Below are 17,274 nucleotides of genomic sequence, written 5' to 3'. Positions count from 1 at the left end.
CTGCTCCATTATCTTGCCCAGGATCAATGTCAGACTGTCAGGCCTATAATTACATGGGTCATCCCATTTACCCTTTTAAATATTGGCACTTTGTTCCAGTCTTCTGGAACTTCACCAGTGTTCCAAGATTTATTGAAAATCAATACTAATGGTCCAGCAAGCTCCTCTGATAGCTATTATAAAACTCTTGGAGGCTAATTATGTGGACTTACTGATTTTAAAAAGGTGTGTCTTTAGTACCTGCTGTTCAATATTCTCCAGAGAAACTAGTGGAATGGAAAGACTGTCTCATCATCATCTATCATATGAAGAGAGCACATTATCTGGTTCCCTTTCCCACACACCAAGAGTTCTCTTATACTCCAGACATAGTCAGCCAGTGAAAATTGGCAAAGCTCAGTTGGCTTCAGTTTACATCAGCTGAGGATGTGGCCTACTGTATTTAGTCTACCCTTGCCCTCTTCTTTGGGTATGGTTTTGTTGGTAATTTAAACAATAACAAACTTCAGCCTAAGCTTTCTCCCTAAGCTTGGCTGTTCTTAGGGCTTCCTTGCAGAGACTTCTCCACTGTAGAGACCAGATCTCTTTAATTAGTGCCACTCCTAACTCCACACCAGAAGCACACCTGCCACAATGAGTCTGCATAAATTAGTCAGTATCTCCTTCCAAAAGAGTGGATAAAGAGAGAAGAACCTTGACACCCTGTTACAGCTGGCCTGACACCTTTCAGATTGTATGGCTTTTCCTTTGCTCTCACTAATCAATGCCAGCTCTCTTGTTTCACTATTGTTGGGGAGCAGGAGGAGGGAACCACAATCTATTTTTCACTTAATCAAGTGTACATATGTCTATTCCTGACTTGTCATCCTTTGAAAGTCAAATTCCTTTTCTCTTCTCTCCAAGATGTCCAGCAGTGGTTACCACACTTGAACAATATTCAGTTCCAGTTACCTTAAATAAAATCTCGGGTACTTTGGGGCCTGGAGTACAAAATGCAGAGTACATTGCAAAATAAAAGTTATAGGAGGATATAAAAACAGAGTGATAGTCTACTCACTGTGACAGAAGCAAGGCGCTAAACTTAGTAATACAACACAGTACAGAAAACTGTTTTATCCCTGAAAAACTGTCATATTCCTGAAAGGGGAGGCAACCCTCCCCACTGACCCCTCTCTACCATCATGTAGTCTTTTCCCCCTTTTGATGCAATAATGAAGATTTTAACTATCAGTTTGATTCAGAATTTAGTAAATGTATTCCTGTTCCACCTGGAGTCATTGAAAATATTTCCTTGCTGGCGCATCTCCTTGTATTTCACAGTAGATCCTTATCAGTTTGTCTGTGGCAGTGTTTACTGGAAAACTGATTTGCATTTAATAAAAGTTTTCTTACCCAAGTCCATTGGTATGCCCAACCCTCAGGTGTTTGCGTAAAAACTTATTAGCACGTTTAACTTCAGTGTCTCTTGGATGAATGTCTCATCATCATGCAAATTGAGCTAGCCACTTTCTGAGGTTAATTGTTACAAAAAAAAACCTTATAGAGACATAGCCTGATTTACTGAACACTAAATATTAAGTTCAGAATAGCAGAAGTAATTTTCACCTAGCAGACAGGGCACCGACCATCACCGTATTGCAGTCTAAAACTTAACTACATTGTGCTCACCAGGAAAACAATAGAATAAGCAACAATTTGTATTTACAAAAAGAAAAGGAGTACTTGTGGCACCTTAGAGACTAACAAATTTATTTGAGCATAAGCTTTCATGAGCTACAGCTCACTTCATCGGATGCATTCGGTGGAAAATACAGTGGGGAGATTTATATACACACACAGAGAATAGGAAACAATGGGTTTTATCATACACACTGTAAGGAGAGTGATCACTTAAGAGGAGCCATCACCAGCGGGGGGGTTGGAGGGAGAGGAAAACCTTTCATGGTGACAAGGAAGGTGGGCCATTTCCAGCAGTTAACAAGAACATCTGAGGAACAGTGGGGGGTAGGATGGCGGGGAGAAATAACATGGGGAAATAGTTTTACTTTGTGTAATGACTCATCCACTCCCAGTCTCTATTCAAGCCTAAGTTAATTGTATCCAGTTTGCAAATTAATTCCAATTCAGCAGTCTCTTGCTGGAGTCTGTTTTTGAAGTTTTTTTGTTGAAGGATAGCCACTCTCAGGTCTGTAATCGAGTGACCGGAGAGACTGAAGTGTTCTCCGACTGGTTTTTGAATGTTATAATTCTTGATGTCTGATTTGTGTCCATTTATTCTTTTACGTAGAGACTGTCCAGTTTGACCAATGTACATGGCAGAGGGGCATTGCTGGCACATGAAAGGTTTTCCTCCTCCCCCCCCCCATCCTGCTGGTGATGGCTCATCTTAAGTGATCACTCTCCTTACAGTGTGTATGATAAAACCCATTGTTTCATGTTCTCTGTGTGTGTATATAAATCTCCCCACTGCATTTTCCACCAAATGCATCCGATGAAGTGAGCTGTAGCTCATGAAAGCTTATGCTCAAATAAATTTGTTAGTCTCTAAGGTGCCACAAGTACTCCTTTTCTTTTTTGCTAATACAGACTAACACGGCTGCTACTCTGAAACCTGTCAATTTGTATTTAGTTGTTCTTTACGCACAGCTCTGCTCTAGTCTTGAAATGTAGCTCTAAGTCAAACTAATTTCTAGCCATGTTTTACACCTATATCTGCTGACTTGCAGCCAGAGGGCAAATCTAGTTTAGCAGTTAGTAAATGGTATTATATTGTAAGCATAGAAATCCCTTAGAGCAAACTCAGAAGAATAGTAGTAATCAGCAGTACTGGGTTAATTTTCTGCAGACCACGTAGGCTCTCTCTTTAGCAAACTACATTTTCATATTTCATAAACCTCTAAAAGATTTAACAGAATTCTTCAGAGCACAGAATAGAATTGGGTTCCATCCTATAGGAAATTATTCTCTAGAAATTTATTTAAGAAATGCACATTAAGTCCCTTAAACAGTTCAGAATGCTTCTTTCTGTGCTAATTTGACAAGGTCAGAGACATTGCCCCATTATATATCACAAAGAAACTGTGGGACTTTTAGCTCCTGATGCCAGTATTTTTTTTTTCTTGGCAGAGATCTTTGAACATATGCAATGTTAAAAAAATGTTTGTCACTTTTATTTCAGAATCACATTATGTATCACAAAAAGAAAAAACCCCAAAAACTCCCAATGTGGGTGATGCCTTATGTCACTGACATTAAAAGCCTTAGGACCTTTTCACTGCTCAAAAAAGGACTTACATTCAATAGTAGAGGTTTTTTCTTTTACTTGTACAAAACGTTACAACTTCTAGTATGCACCCAATTAGGAAAATAAAAATCTGCAACATGTATCTGCCATCCATTCCATCAGAAGAACAACTGATGTGGATGAATAATGCATTCATAGAAAATAAGTCAATATGTTCCTGATTCTTTGCTGGGATTACTACTTCAATAGATTTTTGTAGCCTTCAGTGGGTAAGATTTGGCTCCATATGTTTTAGCTAGCAGGTGAACAATTTTTTAGTGGAGATGGAACATGGGGTGTGGGATTTGCAGTATAACAGAATGGATGAAATCCTGGACTCGTTCAACTCAATGCAAGTTTTGTCTTTGACTATGGTAGTGCCAGGATTTCATCTAGGCCAAAGTTTTCAAGAGTGGTATCTCAGACAAAGCATGATAAATTAATTTCTTTTTTTACTGTTAGCAGCTAGACTTTGTATTCCATGTTGTTGGAAAAATGTGACTCCTCCTATGAAATTGTGGTATAGTAAAATATGAACTGTCCATGTAATGGAAAAACTTTCACACCAAGTGCCTACAGAAGAGAAGTGCCAAAAAGAGGAGTGGTATTTAGAAATTAGGTCACCTTTTTTAGTGTGCTTAGAGGAGGAGGACTCCCTAGCCAGCAAGTCAGAATCTTTAGCCAGATTCTTTATCAACTTTATCCTGACTCAGTAACGTCTGATGTAGAATGTTAATGTTCAGATCAGTGACCAACTGTTTGTGTGTACACCTACACACACGTCGTGCTCTATCAGTCACAGGGATGCTCTTCACCACTAACACAGCTGAAATAAAGCTGCCTTTCCTGCATGACAGCCATATTCTTGGTCTTTGGCTGGACCCTGCCTTACCGGCAGGGAGAAATGATGGCACTTATGTTTGCCTGCTTGTTGAAGTGGTGGTGGCGGCTGCAGATATATATGAGTTATGTGGACTCAATCTGATTGGCCTGGATTAGTAGTAGAGGCAGCAGCTGGAACTGGTACTACAGCTTGAACCTTTTCTTGAACCCTGAACCTTTGAGACCATTTTCTCCCCTAGCCACATACAGCATCTTAGCACGGGGAGGGAGAATTGAGAAAAAATTCAGAGCGAGGAATTGTGAAGTCTGTAAGGATCTGAGTACTGTATCTTTAAACCTGTGGCAGGAAGCCAGGCACCAGGGGGGGTGGATGAGGAATGGTCCAGGCAAGAGATCTAAAGTGATGTAGAGGGAAAGACAGAGTAGCTTTAAGGATAAGGCTGTTTTCATTATTCTAAAAAAGTTCCTTGTTCTAGTGTTTGAAGAAAACAGGGTCTTTTCCTAAATTTCTTCACCATTGTCACATGACTGTCAGGAAGAATGGAGGGAGTCAGGTGAGGTGCAACTTACCAGGGGGTAAGAGCAGACCTCCCAATAGTCCTAGGTTTTCCTGGATCGTATGTTAGAGACTGGGATGTAAGCTGTCTGGCCTAGTGATCAGAGTAAAAGTCAGGTCTAGTGGGTGGAGCAGGCATCCAGTTCCAGGAATGGGGTTGACGGTCAGCACCAGAGTCAACTCCTGATGACCAGAGTCAGAGCCAGCAATCAAAGCAGAGAATCAGAGCCAGGATGAGATACCAAATGCCAAAGCCAAGGGTCAAGCCAGAGTCAAAAGACAGGGCTGGCAGTCAGAGCCAAAACTAGTAAGCAATGTTTGGAACAGAAGCATGAGGCCAGGATCAAGCATAGAACAGATGCATGCTGAGAACTACAAGTGAAGGCAGGAGCCAGGTGTGGAGCAAGAAACAGAAGGAGGGTTGGGTGCAGAATGCAGGAAACATGCACAAGCAGGGTCCAATAGAGCAATAAGGAATCACCTACTTGCTCAGGCAGCTTCCTGTCCTGCCCCCTGGCTTAAATAGTGTAGTTGGACCAATTGGTGGAGCCAGGTGATCCTCCAGTCAGGGCTCCCATGGCTAGTGCCATGGCTGCAGCTGTAGTCCTGCTAGTTCCTTGCCTAGCAGGTTTCAGCAGGCATCAGGTGGCAGCCAGCATGCAACAGCTGTCTTGGTGCTGACAGGTCTAGGTTCAAGACCTCGGACATCACAATGTCCTGCTTTGATCCCCAAAACTTCCTGTTCTGGTTGAACCCCCAGATTCATTTCAATATACTGCTCCAGTGCATTCTCCCCTCCACGTTTTTGTATTCCCACTACTCTTCTCCCACTTGCCCTGTGGCCTTTTTGGATTTTTCTGTTGTCCTCCAGCTCTGTTTTTACCCTTTAAAGTCCATAATTTCCGTGCTGCCCTGGGTTCTCAGCTCTGTTGTTTCCTCGTTCTGTCTCCATATGCAGGAGCTGGCCCATTGTTGCAGCAGCAATCAGGCTCCGCAGGTCAGACCAGCTCCTAGCAGAGCTTGCCCTAAAAATTCAGTGTTTATTCAACTGCCTGTGGAAGAGGCAAGAGGCTTCCTAGGAAGTTTGAGGCAGAGGAGGGAAGAACAGCTCTCCTCTCTTCATGCCGCTCACTATTTAAAGGGGCAGCTCCCTGGTCAGTGAATCGGTTGGAGGGCCCCCTGCTTCCAGAGACAATGACGCAGCCAAGCAACCCAGTTCAACTATCCTTGTGCTATGGTTGGCTGATCCTTCTGTTCTCTTTAGTGATTTCAGCAATATAGCCTTGGCTCCTCATTCTCCAAAGACAGCTGGTTGAAGCGGTAGCTTGGGACGACTGATCTCATATTTATCTTTACATAGTGAGTGCAGATGGACACAAGAAGTCTGAGAATTTTGCTTGGGACTTACACATACAGTGAGGTGTTTTCCCTTTCAGCTTATCAGATTTATTTTCCTAGCCATAGTAGTCACATTTATATAGTCCACTCCCTTTAAATACCCAAAGGGACTGGAGTAGCTACCTAGTAGCATTTCATTTATGAAAGAAAAGCTTTTAAGCATTAAACTAATTAAAGCAATTCCCCCCTAATATGGTAATGTTTTGTTTGTTTGCTTGGTTGGTGTGTATTTCCGTAGTTTTAAAGCTGTCAGCTAAACTCTTTTGTTTGTAGATATGTAAAAATACATATATTTCTGCCTAAGCTGAGATCTTTTGTGCCCAGTTTTGAGCCTGAAGTTGTATACAATTACTATGAAATAAACCTCTGAATATATGGATTTATAATGAAAACAGTGACAACTCCAAAAGTATAGCAAATGAATTCAGATGGCTATTTTGGTAGTTTTTGTATGTCAGGATCATTAATTAACAATTTTTTTTTAAAGACACGCTATTCTCCTGGGTAGGTTAAAAAATTATCTCCTTTCTATTTCTGCATTCTAATTAGGTGTTAATCATATGCTCATCTGATTGAAATGAAAATCAGCCATCATGCCACTGTCATCTAGCTAACGTTGAGGGGGGAAGAAAAGGGGATTTTCAACTTGTACAAAATTAAAACAATTTACTCACTCTGTGTAGTTCCTCTCAGCCTGGTCTCAAAGAGATTCAGTGCAGTCCCCCAAACCAAAAATACTATCATCCGTAAAGCCACCCTGGGAATAAAACTTCCGTATGTGATCTTCAGGCTGTTGTTCAGGTGAGAGGCTGATAAAGCAGAGCTGACAAAGCCTGCATTCATTAAGAATGCTAGTTTATTAAACTAAGAAAGCTTTTGTTACTTCTTCTATATATACTTTGATCGAGCCATTAAAAGAAAAAGGATGGAAGACATCTTCTTAGGAGGATAGATTAGAGCTCAGATTTGCTGAGCTTGTCCCACATTACCTAATCTCATCGCTGGCATAGAATATACTTAAGTGAAAATCAGTGCTTAATTTGTGCCAGAGCGAAGCCCAGCACCTCTAGGTTTGGCTGTTCATAGCCCTGGCACCTATGGGCTTGCCGTGTCAGTTTTGAAAGTAAAAAAATAGCTTGAGCCCTGGCCCCTCTTTCATTACAAGTTAAGTACTGGTGAAAATGCTGTATATTAATCATTCTGACCCAAGTAAAACATTGTAGGAGGAGAAAAAAAAATGGTTTCCTGTATTTTTAAAGACAATTACAAGGTAAGATTTGTTGGTGCCCTGGGAAAACCTCTTCTCTTAGGTCTTCCGTATGTAGAAAATCAGTCAATACCTCTTTGTAAAGTGTTGTGTACAGTCAGTGTACTTGTCACATTCTGGGGTGCAACCTAGACTAGTGAGGGGTTGTGTCACAGCCTGCCCTGTAACTCTCAGTGCTTCAAAAGACTCTGTTGTTGTGGTTCTCTTGTCTGGATTCTCCCCACCAGCATACAAGCTTGAACTGAGTGTCTGTGGGTTAAGCACCTCCGATTCAGCTATTCTGACTCCAGCAATTTGCTTGTTACCCCCCCCCCCCAGCCACACTCTGCTTACACCTGGCAAGATGACTGCAACACAGTCCAGAATTTCCCTAAAAAACAAATGTTCCAAAATCTCTAGCCCTCTCTTGGACTATTGAGAGGTATTAATATTTGTTTACTCTTTTAAAGAGAGAAAAGCACATCACAGCTTATTATCCTAACTGGGTAAACACACCCTTTCTGCAAACAAAGGTCTGAGTTGGTTTATAGTAAAAATAAAACAAATAGGACAGAGGTTGACTGATGCCAAATAAAAGTAGAGATACAAGCAAATAAAAGTAAAAGCAAACATCTAAAAGTCTAAAACTTAATCCAGCAAAGTACATCCTTTGTTCAAGATGGTTTCCCTCACCAGTCATTCTTCTTTCCAGCCATAGCCGATCTTCATTCAGTCAGTCCCTTTCACAGAAGCACAAAGGGACTGACTTCCCTTGTCTTCCTAGGTGAAAATATTGTTTCCTAAACAGATTTCTCACTTATATTCAGTTACTGGAGACTTCAAACTCTCCTTGGCTGAAGGCCCCCATCTTTTTCAGCTTGCAAGAGCTCTGGCCCTTTGTGTCTTGTCTAGTGATGAATGCCAAAGATGGCTTCTGTCCTCGCTTCTCTCTTCCAAAGTGCAACGATGTTATTTCAAGAAGTAGGATGGCCTCCTGCTGTTCTTCCCTTCCTGTGGTCTTCCTGTCCCCTGTTGAGTTCTATATAAAGGGAGCTTCCATTATGTTTGCTCGCATCATGCTTAATTTCTTTGAAGACCGGTAGTTATCTGAGTAAAACCTGTTTCTCTCTTTGTTTGATCAGACTGTTAAGTATAATATCAATATGTATATTTAAATCCTAATGTTAATACATACAATTCACAATGATATTAATCACCAGTGTATCAGAAGCTTTCATATAAAAACCTCACTTGATACTTTTATAACATAGTAATATTGTATACTATGAGTTGATTCCTTTGCTTATCATTGAAGTTCAGATCCTCTTTTTATAGCCCAGATAAAGTTTGTTTACTGCTAGAGTGTAGACCCCAAGCCATCTTCTCCTCTGCTTGTTAGCTTGATAGCTTTTTTTTAACCTAATAATTAAATAGACCGTCACTGCTTCTTCTGCCTGATGACTGGGCTAGTCAGAGAACACCTACACATTCCTTTGTCTGGGGAAGACCTGTTTTCCAACTCCCTGATAATGCCTTGTATAACACATTTTAGTCATAATTCCAGCATATATCAATGAATCTTAATATACACCACATACGTACATCATGAAAAATATTAACGATCAGTGAGTTATTAGTTTTCCAATGATACATTATATTCTCCTTTTGGATACAGGTTATGACAATAGTGAGTTGGGGGGTATGCTAGTCAGGCCAGCTGAAACTTGTTACCTGAAATCAGTGAGCCTCTTGCACTAGGATGCTGTTAGGGCATTACATAACATTCATTACATAAATAATTACTTCGGTAACTCTGCTATTGCTAATTAGTGCCACAAACATAAGGCAGTTGTCTGCTTGGGCTCTTTTATGTTTACACTAGTTAACTACCTAATAGAAATTTACCAAGGTATATTTTATTCTTACAATTGAAAGGCAGTTATAATAACAGGAAGTTGTAGTCTTAAATAATTACATCATATAACAAACCTTATAAAATTATTGTTTGAGGGCTCTTGGAGTTGTTTTTTATGGTTTGTTCTATTGAGTTTTATAGTCTGAGGTGCGCAGATATTGTGATAGTGTGTGCCAAAACATTTTCAAGTAAAAAGACTTTAAGCTGCTGTTCTTTGTGATTATATAAGCAGTCATGTATAACAGGTTATGTGACAATTTGGACTGGAACTGTTGCAATAACATAGTTACTTACAAGATTGATTTCTGGTATTTCTTCCAGTTGGGCCCAAAATGTGAAGAGAGAGTCCATTTTTTTTCCAGTATTTATGTTTCTAATCTTTGTCCAAAGCTGGAATTTTAAAGGTTCATGAAATACAAGCTGACATCTCAGAAAGGTTCATCTGAGTTCTATCAAGATTCAGGTCGTAGGTTCTCTGTTATCTGAGCTGCTTTGCCCTGTTTCTACTTACAGTAAAATGTGCAACAAAATAGAATTAACTGAAAAATAATTTGGACACGGAGATATGATTGTTTTAGCAAGATGCATGCCTAAAATACTGCATTCACTCCTGCACACCTCATTATGAGGAAGTTAACAAATTAATGGCAGTTCACAGAACTGCAACAAAATGGTTAGAGGCTGAAGGATTAAACTTTAGGGCTCTAGCATATTGCTATTGAAGTGGCAAAACTCTCATTGACTTCAATGATTCAGAATTAACGTTTACATTAAATAAATATTTTTGGGGTAGATGACAGCTAAGTAGGAGGACAAGATGAATGTCTAAAAGTGTATGATTGCTCACACTCTATGTATTTACATCACTTAATCTACAAAGGTGGCAGAAATGGGATAAAATTAAAAAAGGGAAAAAGTATGATATCTGGAAAATCTTCCAGAGTAGGAACTGGTAGAAGGCTCATTACTTTGAACTTTTAAGGATAAAGCACTAGAAAATGTTCTATGATGGCAGGGAGCTGGACTAGACCATGCAGTGGGTATTTTCCTTATTTAATTTCTCTGATTCTCTAGATAGTAGCGGAATTGTGATCTGATGGATAAAGAAGCTTTTTTCGAAGCAGCAAAACTGTTTTCTCCTATGTGGATGTCCGATTCAACTCCCTCCAGTTTGCAAAAGACAGCATGTCCTTTGTGTCAGGGTAGGGTACAATAATACAACAAACAATTGCATTGCTATACAACCTTTAACCCATACTACAAAAAGAACAAACTACTGAGTCTCTGCAGTACGAGCTAACTAGGATGGAAAGATTTTTGTTCAGGTTTTACACTGCCTATTTATCTTATGGTTTTATACCACCACCTACACTATAGTATCTGAGTATATTAGTCACCAAGAGCAGGGCACAATCAAATTTCATGGAATGAACTGCTGTGGATTCTGAGAGCCAAAGTGCCTTTCTTATAAGGAAAAAAAAAAAGATTCCTTGCTGCCAGGCTACGGCATCTTGATATATAGTTTAAGATGGAGGTTTCTGACATTTAATAGCTGAGATGTTACTGGACACATTTCATAGGTTCAGTAACATACAATGTCCTGAGAGGTGAAAAAATGTGTCTGTCCATCAGATATGAAATGACAGTGCCAGTGAGATGAATTTTGTAAATGTGGGGAGCATTAACAATGAGACTCCATGGGAGTGTGAGAATGATTGTTTTCCAGGATACAATGGATAATATTTGAGTAATAATTAAACACAAAACAATACATTAAAATAATACAGCGGGCACAGCTTAATGGTCTATCACCTGGCTGTTGAGACTAAGTCAACTTGTTTGTCCAGATAGTTTAGTTGCCTCTTTGTTTTCCTGGTATTAATAATAAACAAATAAACAGATAATTCCTCTTAAGATCATATATAGAATTCTTCGTTTCTGGAAAGTAGTAATTGGCATAAATCAGGACCATCCATCTAAATACCCCTAAAATGTTGGTCAAATTTGGATCTATATCTGCACATTGGCCAATGTAAAGAAAAAGTCTGAAAATCTAATTTTTCCATTTGAGTTTTAAGTAAAAAGTAACATCTAATTAAAGAGTCTCACAACTCTCCCCATACCCACACTGACCACAACCAGTATCTATTGAAGAAGGGCCACCATTGTCTTTCACCTGGTGCTCAGCTTATTACCTTGCTTCTGACTCTACCTCCTCTGAAGTCAGAGTTCAGGTTGCTTTCTGGATCTAGACTGTTCTCAGTGGTAGCAGATGACAGAACGAGGAGTAATGGTCTCAAGTTGCAGTGGGGGAGGTTTAGGTTGGATATTAGGAAAAACTTTTTCACTAAGAGGGTGGTGAAGCACTGGAATGCATTACCTAGGGAGGTGGTGGAATCTCCTTCCTTTGAGGTTTTTAAGATCAGGCTTGACAAATCCCTGACTGGGATGCTTTAGTTGGGGATTGGTCCTGCTTTGAGCAGGGGGTTGAACTAGATGACCTCCTGAGGTCCCTTCCAACCCTGATATTCTATGATTCTGCTGGAGTTCCTGACAGCACTTGTACTCATTATCAATCACTAAATGCAATTCTGGTTGTCTTCATTAACACATTTATAAAAGAGAAACAAAACATAACAAAGGCCTCCGTCCTTGAAATAACAAAATTAGCACTCACAAAAATTGAAAAATTAAGCAGTGGTTTAAAAAAAAAAGGAAAGGGGCATACTGGAAACAATCACAACGGATTAAAAACAAAATTCAGCAAAAGTTTAAAAGAAAGCAATATAATTTTTCAGTTGAATGAGGAATCATCCTGGTGTACAATAGCCACTGCATAATGATAATGTAATCATCAGTTTGCCTATGGCTTTGCACTTCTCCCTTTTTATTGGCCCTCATTCAGGAAAGCACTTAAGCCTGTGCTTATGTTCGATTGACTTCACTGGAATTTAAGCTTATGCTTGAATTGTCCTAAATTGAAATGCTGTCCTGAATTGGAACCATTGTTTGTAAAGCCACTTTTTTGGTCTTATCTTATGTTTAGATTATCTACTCATTAGGACAGGAGAATTGTTATTCTATTTGGATAGCACCCAGAACAATGGGATCCCAAACCTCACTTGGGTCTTTAAGGCATTTTTAATGGAAATAATAATTATAATTAATATTCTGAAATAGAAGCAAAGTCTGTTAGACAAAATAGAGTAATTAACAAAATACAATTACTGTTGGAAGAATAGGTTTCAGAGTAGCAGCCGTGTTAGTCTGTATTCGCAAAAAGAAAAGGAGTACTTGTGGCACCTTAGAGACTAACAAATTTATTAGAGCATAAGGTTTCGTGATCTACAGCTCACTTCATCGGATGCATTTGGTGGAAAAAACAGAGGAGAGATTTATATACACACACACAGAGAACATGAAACAATGGCTTTATCATACACACTGTAAGGAGAGTGATCACTTAAGATAAGCCATCACCAGCAGCAGGGGGGGAAAGGAGGAAAACCTTTCATGGTGACAAGCAAGGTAGGCTAATTCCAGCAGTTAACAAGAATATCAGAGGAACAGTGGGGGATGGGGTGGGAGGGAGAAATACTTTAATAAAATATTTAAATATTTAATAATTTAAATAAGTTAATTTAATAAGTTATATTAAATATATTAAAGAAATAAGTTAATTGTATCCAGTTTGCAAATTAATTCCAATTCAGCAGTCTCTCCTTGGAGTCTGTTTTTGAAGCTTTTTTGTTGAAGGATAGCCACTCTTAGGTCTGTAATCGAGTGACCAGAGAGATTGAAGTGTTCTCCAACTGGTTTTTGAATGTTATAATTCTTGACGTCTGATTTGTGTCCATTCATTCTTTTACATAGAGACTGTCCAGTTTGGCCAATGTACATGGCAGAGGGGCATTGCTGGCACATGATGGCATATATCACATTGGTAGATGCACAGGTGAACGAGCCTCTGATAGTGTGGCTGATGTGATTAGGCCCTATGATGGCATCCCCTGAATAGATATGTGGACAGAGTTGGCAACGGGCTTTGTTGCAAGGATAGGTTCCTGGGTTAGTGGTTCTGTTGTGTGGTGTGTGGTTGCTGGTGAGTATTTGCTTCAGATTGGGGGACTGTCTGTAAGCAAGGACTGGTCTGTCTCCCAAGATCTGTGAGAGTGATGGGTCGTCCTTCAGGATAGGTTGTAGATCCTTGATGATGCGTTGGAGAGGTTTTAGTTGGGGGCTGAAGGTGATGGCTAGTGGCGTTCTGTTCTTTTCTTTGTTGGGCCTGTCCTGTAGTAGGTGACTTCTGGGTACTCTTCTAGCTCTGTCAATCTGTTTCTTCACTTCAGCAGGTGGGTATTGTAGTTGTAGGAATGCATGATAGAGATCTTGTAGGTGTTTGTCTCTGTCTGAGGGGTTGGAGCAAATGCGGTTATATCGTAGCGCTTGGCTGTAGACAATGGATCGAGTGGTATGATCTGGATGAAAGCTAGAGGCATGTAGGTAGGAATAGCGGTCAGTAGGTTTCCGATATAGGGTGGTGTTTATGTGACCATCGCTTATTAGCACCGTAGTGTCCAGGAAGTGGATCTCTTGTGTGGACTGGTCCAGGCTGAGGTTGATGGTGGGATGGAAATTGTTGAAATCATGGTGGAATTCCTCAAGAGCTTCTTTTCCATGGGTCCAGATGATGAAGATGTCATCAATGTAGCGCAAGTAGAGTAGGGGCATTAGGGGACGAGAGCTGAGGAAGCGTTGTTCTAAGTCAGCCATAAAAATGTTGGCATACTGTGGGGCCATGCGGGTACCCATCGCAGTGCCGCTGATTTGAAGGTATACATTGTCACCAAATGTGAAATAGTTATGGGTCAGGACAAAGTCACAAAGTTCAGCCACCAGGTTAGCTGTGACAGTATCGGGGATACTGTTCCTGACGGCTTGTAGTCCATCTTTGTGTGGAATGTTGGTGTAGAGGGCTTCTACATCCATAGTGGCTAGGATGGTGTTTTTAGGAAGATCACCAATGGACTGTAGTTCCCTCAGGAAGTCAGTGGTGTCTCGAAGATAGCTGGGAGTGCTGGTAACGAAGGGCCTGAGGAGGGAGTCTACATAGCCAGACAATCCTGCTGTCAGGGTGCCAATGCCTGAGATGATGGGGCGTCCAGGATTTCCAGGTTTATGGATCTTGGGTAGCAGATAGAATACCCCAGGTCGGGGCTGTGGTAGGTTTTTGTCTGTGCGGATTTGTTCTTGTGCTTTTTCAGGGAGTTTCTTGAGCAAATGCTGTAGTTTCTTTTGGTAACTCTCAGTGGGATCAGAGGGTAATGGCTTGTAGAAAGTGGTGTTGGAGAGCTGCCTAGTAGCCTCTTGTTCATACTCCGACCTATTCATGATGACGACAGCACCTCCTTTGTCAGCCTTTTTGATTATGATGTCAGAGTTGTTTCTGAGGCTGTGGATGGCACTGTGTTCTGCATGGCTGAGGTTATGGGGTAAGCGATGCTGCTTTTCCACAATTTCAGCTCGTGCACGTCGGCGGAAGCAGTCTATGTAGAAATCCAGGCTGCTGTTTCAACCTTCAGGAGGAGTCCACCCAGAATCCTTCTTTTTGTAGTGTTGGCAGGAAGGTCTCTGTGGGTTAATATGTTGGTCAGAGGTGTGTTGGAAATATTCCTTGAGTCTGAGACGTCGAAAATAGGATTCTAGGTCACCACAGAACTGTATCATGTTCGTGGGGGTGGAGGGGCAAAAGGAGAGGCCCCGAGATAGGACAGATTCTTCTGCTGGGCTAAGAGTATAGTTGGATAGATTAACAATATTGCTGGGTGGGTTACGGGAACCATTGTTGTGGTCCCTTGTGGCATATAGTAGTTTAGATAGCTTAGTGTCCTTTTTCTTTTGTAGAGAAGCAAAGTGTGTTTTGTAAATGGCTTGTCTAGTTTTTGTAAAGTCCAGCCACAAGGAAGTTTGTGTGGAAGGTTGGTTCTTTATGAGAGTATCCAGTTTTGAGAGCTCATTCTTAATCTTTCCCTGTTTGCTGTAGAGGATGTTGATCAGGTGGTTCCGCAGTTTCTTTGAGAGTGTGTGGCACAAGCTGTCAGCATAGTCTGTGTGGTATGTAGATTGTAATGGATTTTTTACCTTCAGTCCTTTCGGTATGATGTCCATCTGTTTACATTTGGAGAGGAAGATGATGTCTGTCTGTATCTGTGCGAGTTTTTTCATGAAGTTGACAGATTTCCACTCTATACGGCTAAATTCAGTGCCTTGCATAATCACAGGTTTCAGAGTAGCAGCCGTGTTAGTCTGTATTCGCAAAAAGAAAAGGAGTACTTGTGGCACCTTAGAGACTAACAAATTTATTAGAGCATAAGCTTTCGTGATCTACAGCTCACTTCATCAGATGCATTTGGTGGAAAAAACAGAGGAGAGATTTATATGCTGAACAAATGTTTCTAAACTGAAACACTGATAAGGATAGGTCTGAAACAATGGTAGGTACTAACCTTCAGTGGTAGAAATTTCCTTGTACGTCTTTATAACAACGTTCTATGAAACTTTCAGCATCTTTCTCTGGAAGTTTCACCTTTTGTTTAAAGTCCTCTTGGGCTTTGTAAACTGAGAGGTTAAAATGCCTTCCCTATCCCATCGCATATTTGTCATCTTATCCTTTGGGTGAGATGTCAATACATAATTACTATTTTCTAAGTAAGAACATATTTGATTAAATCCATTAACCCTTTTTGATTTACTCTTGCTTTGCAAGGGTGCACGTAAAATTCCTTTTGCCCATTTTTTAAAAAGTCTTTGAACTTTTGATCACGTTTAGTCTTTTTAGTTGAACACACAAAATCTTGTGCTTAAAGAAACAAGGAAGACGCTCATCATATAATGCTTGGCTGCTCTGGAGTTTATCCTATGACAACTTGGCACAATTCAAAGGATCACCTCTTCCTTACGGTATGTAAACAAGCATCCTCCTTTGGGACTTCTTACTGGCATGTTAATGACTTCTTCACGTCTTTGTCACCTCAATGACTTGTAAGATAATATCATTGGGGGGAACGTTTCACACATGGGAGTTGGGTGCCCAAATCCCATTAACTAACAAACAGTGGGAATCTGTTGCCTAACTGGATTTTGTGCTTTCTAAAATCTCCCACCATAGGCACAATATTAAGCTCTCTAACATTTACATAGCAAATACAATTCCTAGCAAGCAGTCAAGGCACAGACTATCCCACATTTTTTGATGTATTATTTATATTTTGACACTGCTTTGACTTATAGAAATGCAGGATCTGATTAATACATGTTTAAAAGTGTTTGTATAAAACCCTAGCGATTTAAACAGTTTTATTGTGCATTACAGAATCTCATTGTTAGTTTCTTTAAGACTGTAAGCTCTCCAGAACAGGGAAAGTATATTTTGGGTGCTACAACAGTTTCTGGACAAGATGGAGCCACAGGATATGAATTATAGTAGTGAGGATGCTGATGGAAGAGTCTCATAATACAAAAACATTGAGGTTAAAAGCAAAAGTGTAATCTTCCGTAGAACTGCCCCCCAATCCTCAGAAGCGTGCTGAATTTCAGCTGGGAATACAGTTTTGTGGCAGGATTGCTAACAATGAATGGCAGCATTGTCAGTTTTAATGGTAGCAATGTTAGTAAGTGCAGTTACCGTAGCTAGATGAAAAGGTTGAATTCTCACATTTAAAATGAAAATAGACTTTCTGTAATGTGGTATATTTTGCCAGAGAGTCTTTATTATTGGTGTGCTTTCTAAGACGCTAGAATACACATTTTGAAAGTGATCTTTCAGAGATAGATGTATTTGATTTACAATCCAGCATGTAAGTTTTACTGTAGACGTTCTACAGTAATATACTGTGGACATTTATCCAAACTGGCAGGAGTTGTAGGCAGTTGTGAGGAACAATAAGTTTTTAGGAAATTATGGAATAAGTACTCTGCATAGTCAGATAAGTAGCTAACTATTTGGTACATCATTTAAATACTTGAGAGCTCAG

The 17,274-nt window shown here is 40.1% G+C and overlaps 1 protein-coding gene across 4 annotated transcripts in view; it reads left to right on the top strand.

Annotated features, from left to right (window-relative positions):
* Nucleotides 1-17,274, top strand: part of MACROD2 (mono-ADP ribosylhydrolase 2) — a 1,347,099-nt gene that overhangs the window by 982,138 nt on the left and 347,687 nt on the right. The gene's annotated exons all lie outside the window — the stretch shown is intronic.

Source organism: Dermochelys coriacea, chromosome 3 (genome assembly GCF_009764565.3).
Source record: "Dermochelys coriacea isolate rDerCor1 chromosome 3, rDerCor1.pri.v4, whole genome shotgun sequence".
Classification (NCBI taxonomy): Eukaryota; Metazoa; Chordata; order Testudines; family Dermochelyidae; genus Dermochelys; species Dermochelys coriacea.
The sequence above is the reverse complement of the archived record's forward strand: the minus strand, read 5'-3'. Positions and strand labels throughout refer to the sequence as shown.